Source organism: Mercenaria mercenaria, chromosome 10 (assembly GCF_021730395.1).
Source record: "Mercenaria mercenaria strain notata chromosome 10, MADL_Memer_1, whole genome shotgun sequence".
NCBI classification, from domain to species: domain Eukaryota; kingdom Metazoa; phylum Mollusca; class Bivalvia; order Venerida; family Veneridae; genus Mercenaria; species Mercenaria mercenaria.
Window position 1 is genome coordinate 39,798,045 of NC_069370.1, and position 10,633 is coordinate 39,808,677.

Consider the following 10,633-nt stretch of genomic DNA (forward strand, 5'->3'; position numbering starts at 1 on the left):
GCAGTAGAAAACAACATAGTTCTTTTTCAAAATATCAGTGGTTTTTTTTTCTGTATTTTGGTAGAGAAATAAACGCACCCTTGATGCAAAATGTAACGCCCCCAGTGGCGCTTAAAAATAAAGGTAAAGTTTCTTGTTTAACGTCAGTAGTCGACCAAAGTCCCCACCTGGAATGGATGGAACAACTTATTTCCAGCCGAGCCCACGGCAGGCGTCATATTTACCTCCCACGCATCCAGTCTAGACCGATACTGCTGGAAACAGTACCAATAAAAGTATATCATCAATCACTGAACAGTAGTCGGGATATCAGCCACAACCGGAAATCAAACCCAGATCGCTGGCGTTGTAGTCCAACCTGCTAACCACTGCCGTACTGTCTCCCTGATTAAACGATGGGATACGGAATGTCAATAAGGTAGAATGGTCTTGTCCTTGTGTCCGATCCTGGGGGTTCCACATACTGATGACCAATATTTAAAACAGACATTGCAACCAAAATTTTACAAGATGATCATTATATATTTATATAGATGTGCCCTAGAAGGAGCTTTTGCTATGCTTTATCTTGTAGAATTCTGCTTAAGCCGGTGCTTGAAGGCATGGTGGTATTGCATATTTCATGACCTCTTATGAACAGACTCAATCAAACCGAATATGCTATTATTTTGCTTGATTACATTTTATGCTTCCAAAGGATTTTTTTGCAGTTACAGCAGTCTTTGAGTGTTTTGTGGAGGTTGTAAAAGTCTTGCCGAACCTGGATTCAGTGTGGATATATTTTGTAGTCATTTGTGGATATTGGAGCCCATTCAAATTAGTTATAACAGAATTGCACTTAAGGAATAAGGTCAGTAATTCGGTTGTAAGCCTCCGTGGTGTAGTCGAAAATAGTGCCTATATATAAATAGTCCAAATTTTTTCTTGGGTAAAAAGCAAATTCTATATGTGCTGAAGTATTTATTCTGCACATGTTATTAATTCACTCATCTGTGGATATTAGAAAGATATTTACAATGTTTTGTGATGTATTGTTTGGAAACAGGAAGCCACAATAGGAGGTAGGTATTGTGGGTATGTTGCGGATTAATTTTTTCACCGACCTTGACATTGGTAGAAACAGCTGACTGGCATTTCACTAGGAACTATTCAACACCATGTTTTCTGTTTGTTTTTCATTTGCAGACACATGGAACTAAAGAGAAAAGGTAGTCTACCAGAGATTGATGTTTTAGAAATATTTTTTACAGAGCTTTGTTTATAGCACATTTTATATGAAATATAGGCATTTTTTACTGACCTTTGACCTATTAGAAAGGGAGACTATTTTGTAAAATGACTTTTTAGCAATATTAAAAGCTAGATTAGATGAAAAATTAGAAGATTTTGGCCTTTTGGGCTGTAAGCGGTGGACGGCGTTGTCTGTGGCACTAAATGGCCACGTTATGGAAAAATGAGGGCAAAATTTCCACAAGATGTTCATTCTAAATATTATTATGTACACAGATTGGCCTATATGATAGATAAAAACATCATAGAACTAGAAAATACTGATCATGTGTCCCATTTATGCAAGTTTTCACTTTGCTGTAACCCGGAACATTTGAGTTTAGAGCCTCAAATAATAAATAATTCAAGACAGCAGTGTATGGATCAGTGTTTCACTAATAAATAGCAAGGCCGGGTTTATCCGAATTGCATTTTACAGGTATTTCAATGTATGACAGCCTCTATAATACATGTACATGTAATATGGAAAAAGAAGTGAAATTTCTATATATACATTGATCATAATATAATACAGTATTTACAGACAAATAGCACTAGTCGTACAGCATTGACCGAAATATTTTCCGGTACTTAGAAAGGTGACCGGTTCAGTGAAAATACATATGATCAGCAAGTTCGGGAATTTTCGACAAGTCCGGGGTAGGATCAGTAAGCCCTTTAGAGTAGTGGACCTCTGCGTGAATCTTATACCTTCGCATACGGGATGCGTAGCGAGAGTCGTTCATTTTTTTCTGACATTGTTTAGATTTCAATCTGAGGGCAAGTTTTTCAGACTTAAGTAAGTGTTTAATAACTGATGTACCCTTAGGTAAACTTGCACCTAAACACTGTGACTTTAAAAGAGTGGAGTTAGTATATCCATGGTTCAGTTTCAGGATTTGACCGTGTATACGACCCAAACAGTTCCTAGAATACGTGACAGACTTCGGCATGCATGAAGTATATGCGCGATTGACCGCTTCACATTTCTGAGTTGAAGTCTGTAGTTTGGTTAACTCTATGCTATTGGGACCAAGCAAAACTTGAATACATGAATATAAAGTTGCCTCATCAGATTTGGTCATTTTCAGTTTTAGATTTGCTGGCAAATAATTCTTTGATTGTTTAAAGTTACCGGGACAAACAAAGCTGTATTTCTTACAGGATTCACCGCAGTAACCTTCGAAGCAGAGAATAATTGTTAGTGTAACATTATGCATAGCCCTTTTAATTGCCTAAATGTTTCCCTGGTATACAGAATGGGCCTTTTTTAGCTCACTTACACACCTAGACCTGATAGATAGTGACAGCCTACTTTGAAGGTTAGCCCTGTGGGGGCCACTAAACATATTCTTGCTGAACTTTGCCTTATTTATTTGACGGCGCATTGAATTGCTAAGGTGTCTTAAGTCTTTTAGATGTGAAACAGGTTTAGACTGGCCCTTGTCAACACCACTATGCCTCTTAGAGTCCCCATCACCAGTGAAATGGGCAATACTGAGATCCTGATTTATTTCAGTAGTCACCAGACTGTTCCAGCGTAATTCATTGCCAATGGAATCTGACTCAGCTAATGATGCTTCACAGTGTCCCCTGTGGTTAGGACAGACTACAGTTTCCCCTTTATTTCTAAGTTCTGAGGCAATTTTACAGATCTTCACACCCACAAAAGCACCAATCATTTGCTTGTTTCTTGTATTATTTTCACACATAGTGGTAGTGACAATGGTGCCAGCTTGGAAAGGGGTACTATCAGCATTAAATAGAGGGTTGTTATAGCAAGAATCTCCCTCAGCATTAGTCATTTCTGGGTTTTTGTTGCCACATGCCTTATTTTCAGCCTTTAATTTTTGCCTTAACTCATGCATATTGTTCTTATTTAGTTCAACAATAGCCTTGCCAACACTATTAGACTGTAAGCGCATAGAAGTTTTAGCCGGTGGAGTGATGTTTGTATTTGCAAGAATTCGCACTAAGCCGGTGTTGCCTACCGGGGTAGTCATGGCTCCTAACTGTAGACCTACATTAGCTTTTGCAGACTTTCTACCTCTTACATTGGAATCTACATGTTCAAATAATTGGTAAAACTTGCTCTTGTAATTGCAATTAGTACATTTCAGGCGTTCATACCAACAGATTCCCCATTTACGGGAAACAGAAGCATCAATAATCAAGTCACCAGTACATGCATAATTTCCAATACAGTGCATTTCTATTTCAGAATTAAACATCTGGTTCAGTTCAAGGGGACGGTACAGTCTATTAGTCAAAAGGTCAGGGTGTACATCCATGTTATCTGGTACAGAGTAATCATCAGACAGTGTTCTAGTCTCAGCCAAGCTGCGAAGTGGTACAGCATTGGTGTCAGTACCATCAACATCTTTAAAGGTAAAGATACCTTTGTACTCATGACTTTGCGGGAGTCATGAGACTGCTTTGGGAGCCTTATGTACCTTTTATCAGTGTTATGCTTGACATAATTACGTTTGTTACCTTTGTGCACATTACTGACACCTTTCTTAAATCCACAAGCCTTGACAGTCTTTACCGCTTTGAGACAGACGGCATTGTGTTAACCGTAGCACTAACTATAGAAATTTTTACTATATGAACCTTAGAAAGTCTGCCAGAAGAATGAAAGTAAAATGCCAAAAACATGTATATTTAACAGAGGCAAACATTCTTAGGTCATGTCAAAGAAGCCAGGTGGTAATTGCAGAGGTGTGAAATGTGTCATTTTTTCATTGTTATTGGAGTCACAGCCATAATTATGTTTGGTATACGCAGAAAGAGGTCTGATTGAAGCTTAATTACTCTTAAATGCTCACCGGGACATCAAAGCATTTTGCTAAAACAATTATATGGCTGTTTGTCCAAAATAATGTTTAGAAATGCCTTCTGATACTAATATTTTATGAAAAATTTGGTTAATTTTGCATAAAATTTGATCTTCTGGTGACAGTCTGCCAATGAAAAACATGTTCTACTATTTTTAAAGTATGATTTCTGAATAATATGAACAGTTTTCAATACACCGGTACCATTTCCTTTAATATATCCATGAAAAAATGACGCGAAATAAGAAAAAATCTATTATCATGTAATTGACCGTAAAACCTTATTTTTGTGGCACCTAGGCGCCTTTGACATGACCTAACAGTTATGCCTGTATTTTCTCTACTGTTGGTATTTCAGCCATGAAACTTGGTAGGAATGTTGGCAAAGGATTATATTTAAAGGAGAAACCAGTTTAATTTAGATATATTATCAAAAAAGTTTTTTTTAGGAATAAGGTCAGTAATTCGGTTGTAAGCCTCCGTGGTGTAGTCGAAAATAGTGCCTATATATAAATAGTCCAAATTTTTTCTTGGGTAAAAAGCAAATTCTATATGTGCTGAAGTATTTATTCTGCACATGTTATTAATTCACTCATCTGTGGATATTAGAAAGATATTTACAATGTTTTGTGATGTATTGTTTGGAAACAGGAAGCCACAATAGGAGGTAGGTATTGTGGGTATGTTGCGGATTAATTTTTTCACCGACCTTGACATTGGTAGAAACAGCTGACTGGCATTTCACTAGGGACTATTCAACACCATGTTTTCTGTTTGTTTTTCATTTGCAGACACATGGAACTAAAGAGAAAGGGTAGTCTACCAGAGATTGATGTTTTAGAAATATTTTTTACAGAGCTTTGTTTATAGCACATTTTATATGAAATATATAGGCATTTTTTTTACTGACCTTTGACTTAAGTCTTTGCTAGGGGATTGATGCGTTTTGCAAATTTCATTACCTATCATGAACCGACTCAATAAAAACAGAGCCTGCTAACATTATTTAACTTGGTTGCGTTCTATGATTTCAAATGCAATTTCACGGTTTAAGTTTGTTAATTGACTTAAGTACGTTAATTTGTACGTAAATATTGATTAATCAGTAGTTCAGGCTTTGAAGCGGAAGCTTTGTATATACTTCCACATTAAAAATATGGCTAATTATTATTGATTAGTGTTGGAAATAAATAAACTTTGGGTTATACTCCTGTGAAGTGTTTCCCTGTAAAGCTTTACATCTTCTTGTTTAGAGATTATTTTACCCTTAGACTCTTCCACAGTCTTAAAATGAATTTCACGACTGTTTTGCGTCGCCATTTTCAAAACAAAAGGCACTCCTAATTTGAGTTTTGCAGTTGGCGTTTACTACTTCGTAGCTTTTCATAAAAATAGATTTATTCCGTTGCAATCATGTATACATGTATATATGTACATACATGTATGAATAAAGGGTATTTATTAATGAATTAAGTATTATTTTTATGCGTTTATATGCCATATTTGGACTTCTCTCATAACCATGAATCGCGCTAGAGATTTTTGGCTGATTTGCAATAAGTCCTAATGTGGTTTTATACCCGTATAAATGCACAAAATGGCATTTTATCTTTATATTTTCACACGAGCAAGCTAAATGATCAGCTTTCAATGAGTATCAGAAAATCTAAATAAATGTTAGAACATCGACCTATTCAAGATCTAAATAGAGGAGCCTGAAAGACCCGCCTACGTTCAATTGTAAATTGCCTTCCGATGCAAATAAAGTTCCTAGTTTTTATTCAAAATGTCGTTAAATCCAATGAAAAATCATAAAGTCGTGTCGATTCAGTCTTGATCTTTACATTAAGTAGAATTAGTTTTAGTTAATATTTTATGTTGGTAGTTTTTTTCGAAAGACGCCACTCTATTCATGTTTTTTGTTATTGTTGTTGTTTTGTTTTTTTTGTTAATGGCGCCAGGCTGCGGAAAAGCAGTTCTTGGTATTATTGCACCAATGTTGTTATACGTAAATAAACGCTTTTTCGTTCCATACATGTATAAAGGTATAAAGTTAATGTAAATAGTATAATTGTATGAAAAGCCTTAGCTGTCTTATAAGCAGAAATGTCATTATATCATGTTGATACTTCTTTATATAGAGTGGTTGTTACTTCATACTGAGAGGTCCTATCTGTATATAAAGTTGATTTTTGGGGCGGAGTATAGTTTGGTAATGTCCTTATTTGAAACGGATATGCCTTTATTTCATGTGGTTATGTCATTATATAAAATGAATATGTCTTTATATCAAGTGGTTATACTATCATATAAAGTGCATATTTCTTTAAAAAGAGTGGTTATGGCATTATATAAAGTGCATATTTCTTTATATAGAGTGGTTATGTCATTATATAAAGTGTATATTTCTTTATATAGAGTGGTAACGTCATTACATAAAGTGTATATTTCATTATATAGAGTGGATACGTCATTATATAAAGTACGTATTTCTTTATATAGAGTGGATATGTCATTATATAAAGTGTATATTTCTTTATATAGAGTGGTTACGTCATTATATAAAGTACATATTTTTTTATATAGAGTGGTTACGTCATTATATAAAGTACATTTTTCTTTATATAGAGTGGTTGCGTCATTATATAAAGTACGTATTTCTTTATATAGAGTGGTTGCGTCATTATATAAAGTACGTATTTCTTTATATAGAGTGATCATGTCATTATATAAAGTACGTATTTCTTTATATAGAGTGGTTACGTCATTATATAAAGTACGTATTTCTTTATATAGAGTGGTTATGTCATTATATAAAGTGTATATTTCTTTATATAGAGTGGTTACGTCATTATATAAAGTACGTATTTCTTTATATAGAGTGGTTATGTCATTATATAAAGTGTATATTTCTTTATATAGAGTGGTTACGTCATTATATAAAGTACATATTTCTTCATATAGAGTGGTTACGGCATTATATAAAGTACGTTTTTCTTTATATAGAGTGGTTATGTCATTATATAAAGTGTATATTTCTTTATATAGAGTGTGGTTACGTCATTATATAAAGTGTATATTTCTTTATATAGAGTGGTTACGTCATTATATAAAGTACGTATTTTTTATATAGAGTGGATATGTCATTATATAAAGTGTATATTTCTTTATATAGACTGGTTACGTCATTATATAAAGTACGTATTTCTTTATATAGAGTGGTTATGTCGTTATATAAAGTACGTATTTCTTTATATAGAGTGGTTATGTCATTATATAAAGTACGTATTTCTTTATATAGAGTGGTTACGTCATTATATAAAGTACGTATTTCTTTATATAGAGTGGTTATGTCATTATATAAAGTGTATATTTCTCAATATATAGAGTGGATATGTCATTATATAAAGTGCAAACATTTTTATACAAAGTTGTTATATACTGATATAAAGTGCATAGTTCTTTATATATGGAGTTCAAATGCCATTATATAAAGTAAGTATTTCTTTAATTCTCATTATATAGAGTCGTTATTTCTTTATATAGATAGGTCCCTCTATACGGGTGTACATTTACCGGATCGGCAACGCCATAAAATCTGCGCTCCTATTGGCATGAACACAATAAATAGCTGGCCTTCTTTATTCTATATAAAAAACTGACAAATTTCCAATGGCTGCAGTTCACATCAGAGACCGTCCATTTTATTAGATCACCGCTTCATTTAAAAATAGTTCGATAAGCATAAGGATATGGATTGTTTAGAAAAAATATCCAAATCAATTGAACGCTTAGTCCTAGCTCGGTAATTCCTCAAGTGCATAATTTCATGATACTCTAGCTTACCAGCCTACGTTTACCAAATATTGAAACTTCACTAAAAATATAATTAATATGGCTATTATCAATTTTTTTTCATTTGCCATTAATGTTACGCACTTTGGGAAGGGCTGAATTCTAATGTTGTATAACCTGTAGCCCAACCCATTTGCTTTTGTTACCCATTATGAATATGTGCTGTGTATCATCATGTGTTCAGAAGCAATAAAATATTATCAAATCAATATCAAAAATAGTATATTAATATTTTAAATCTCAAGTAAACTGTTACCTTCATCCTTGAACTAATGCTTCAAAATACGGAAGTGTCAGCTGCCTCCTCATACCTCAATGCTGAAGGTAAAATCGATCCTCAAAGCCGCTGTGATTTGACCTTATGAATCTAAAACAATAGGGACATCTACTGATCCAACGCGGTTGTCCTTTAAAGTTTGGGGTCGCATTAAAACCTTTGCTACTTTGAAATTCAGCCAAAAAATGTGCATTTAAAAGCTATTTCAGACAAAAATGAGCAAAATCAGATTGAAACGTTCACAATTCTTGTAAGAACTGGGGACTTGTTGATTTTGGAAGACTCTTGGACTAAATAATGCATTACAAAGGTAAAGGTAAAATTTATTTACCGTCGCTTTGTGAAACAATTAAAATAAACTCTGTAGAGCTTTAGAGCGACCCTATTTTAAAATCAGTTAAAACCAATTATACCTTACCCCCCCCCCCCCCCCCACCCCCAGGGATTTGCTGGTACCCATTTACAGCTGGGCCGACTGAGGCAATCCTGATAAAGTGCTTTGCCCAAAGACACACCGCAATTGGAGTAGTCAAGATTCGAACCAGGGGCCTTCACCTCCGTAGAGATTCGACCAATGCAAGGCCATCTCAAACAAATGTTTTATGCACATTGACTTGAAAATACACTACTTGTCATGAGAATTGGAGTACAGGTACATTTGAGTGTAAATTCAACTTGACAAATGTGTGCATTTGAAAACAAATTCAGACAAAGAATCTTAGCAAATTAGGTTGAAAGTACACAAGTCTAATCAAAATTGTTTGTGTACATGAATGGATGGGGGTTTCTCCCCACGAATTTTTTTAACCCTACAAAATATGTGGTACATTTAAGGCATTTTAGACACAAAGTATGTGATCTCTGTGTAGAAGTACACACAAGTAGCGAGTATAGGTGTTTGACGAAAACAAATGAGTGGCATTTTATTTCACTCTGTCACCATACAACAAACACATTTGACTTAGTATCTTAATCATTGGAAAAAGTCCGGTCAAGTATCATTTTCATTGAAATACGTATGATTTGACATTTTAAAAGGCAAGGAATGCCTGGCAGTAAGTTAATTGCATAAGAAAGCCATCCCCAAGCCTTTCATAACGCTGAAAGGATTTTTTAAAGCAGACCATTATCGAAAGAAGATATGGCAGTTTGAAATTTAAGAAAATGGCTGATCATGGAGGCAGTCATTTAGTGTGTTTTTGACGTCATTTCCATGTTAAACAGATCTTTTGACGTGTGGGTTCGAAACTCAGCATCGACATTTATTTTTTATTTCAGTTTTGCACAAAAAATTAGATTCCTTCATGTGCTCTGTGTCAACACGACAGAGAAATAACTAAAGCCGATATGGCAGATGAGAAAGGTTTAGTATCATATCAAAGATGATATTATTTAAACGCATGCACTTTAGCGAATAATGAACATAATATAATGTTATATAAATACATATATGCAAATACAAACCATCAAAGAAAGAAACGTAGATATGGGAGCAAAAATGAAAACGAATGGGAAAAACAAAAAACAAAATCTGAAATAAAAATCCTCATGAGGATTCGAACTCCCAAAAAAATTGCTTATATCCAGTTGTAACCTGCATTTTACCCGACTGAGCTATGTTGCAGTATACTATCCGGATATTTAAAATGAAACAAATGCTTATAAACTTGTCAAAGAATGTGCACGCGTTATGAATTGTTATTTCATTAGTTAAAATGGATAAAATGGACTCGTCCTTGCGTTTCGGCGGGAATCACGTTATCACTGGAGATTAGTACTTTTCACAATGTAAAATGGACGAAAAGACCAAAATTCGTAGCTATATAAAATGCCGCATTATAGGGATTGATATAGATTCAAGAAGTGTGTGGTATATATGGACCTCAGGTCATTTCAATGCGCACAGTTTTAGGTGGGTTAAAGTTTTTAAAGCAGGGATATTATCTGCCGAAGATGATACCCGTTCTGGAAGGCCTAAAACCTCTGTTACCAAGGCAAACATCGCTGCTGTAGAAGCTATGGTCGGACAGGAGGCGCGATTGTCGGTTAAAGATATATCCAGTTGTACTGGCTTATCAGAAGGCAGTGTGCAAACAATTCTGAAAAAGTGTTTGGACCTGAGAAAGATTAGGTTAGGTGGGTACCTCATTTGCCCACTGAGGAGCAAAAGAAAAAACGCCTTAAATGTGCCCGGGAACTTTTGAAAATATTTAAAGGCTGTGATAGTCGGGTTATTTCTAACTTGCTAAACATGTGACGAAATCTGGGTGCACAGTTTGATCCACAGAGAAGGACTGATAATAAGCAATAGAAGCAAAAAGATCAAAAACGCCCCTGTATTTCCAAGAGGACCATAAGTTCGAAAAAGATATCGTACGCAATTTCTTCAGTTGTA

The 10,633-nt window shown here is 34.7% G+C and overlaps 1 long non-coding RNA gene across 1 annotated transcript; it reads left to right on the forward strand.

Moving 5' to 3' along the window:
- The first annotated feature begins 889 nt into the window (after positions 1-889).
- LOC123560379 (uncharacterized) lies at positions 890-3,662 on the forward strand. The gene is made up of 2 exons (XR_006688210.2): positions 890-1,208; positions 3,491-3,662. It is a non-coding gene; the product is annotated as an uncharacterized LOC123560379 (long non-coding RNA).
- The last annotated feature ends 6,971 nt before the right edge of the window (positions 3,663-10,633 follow it).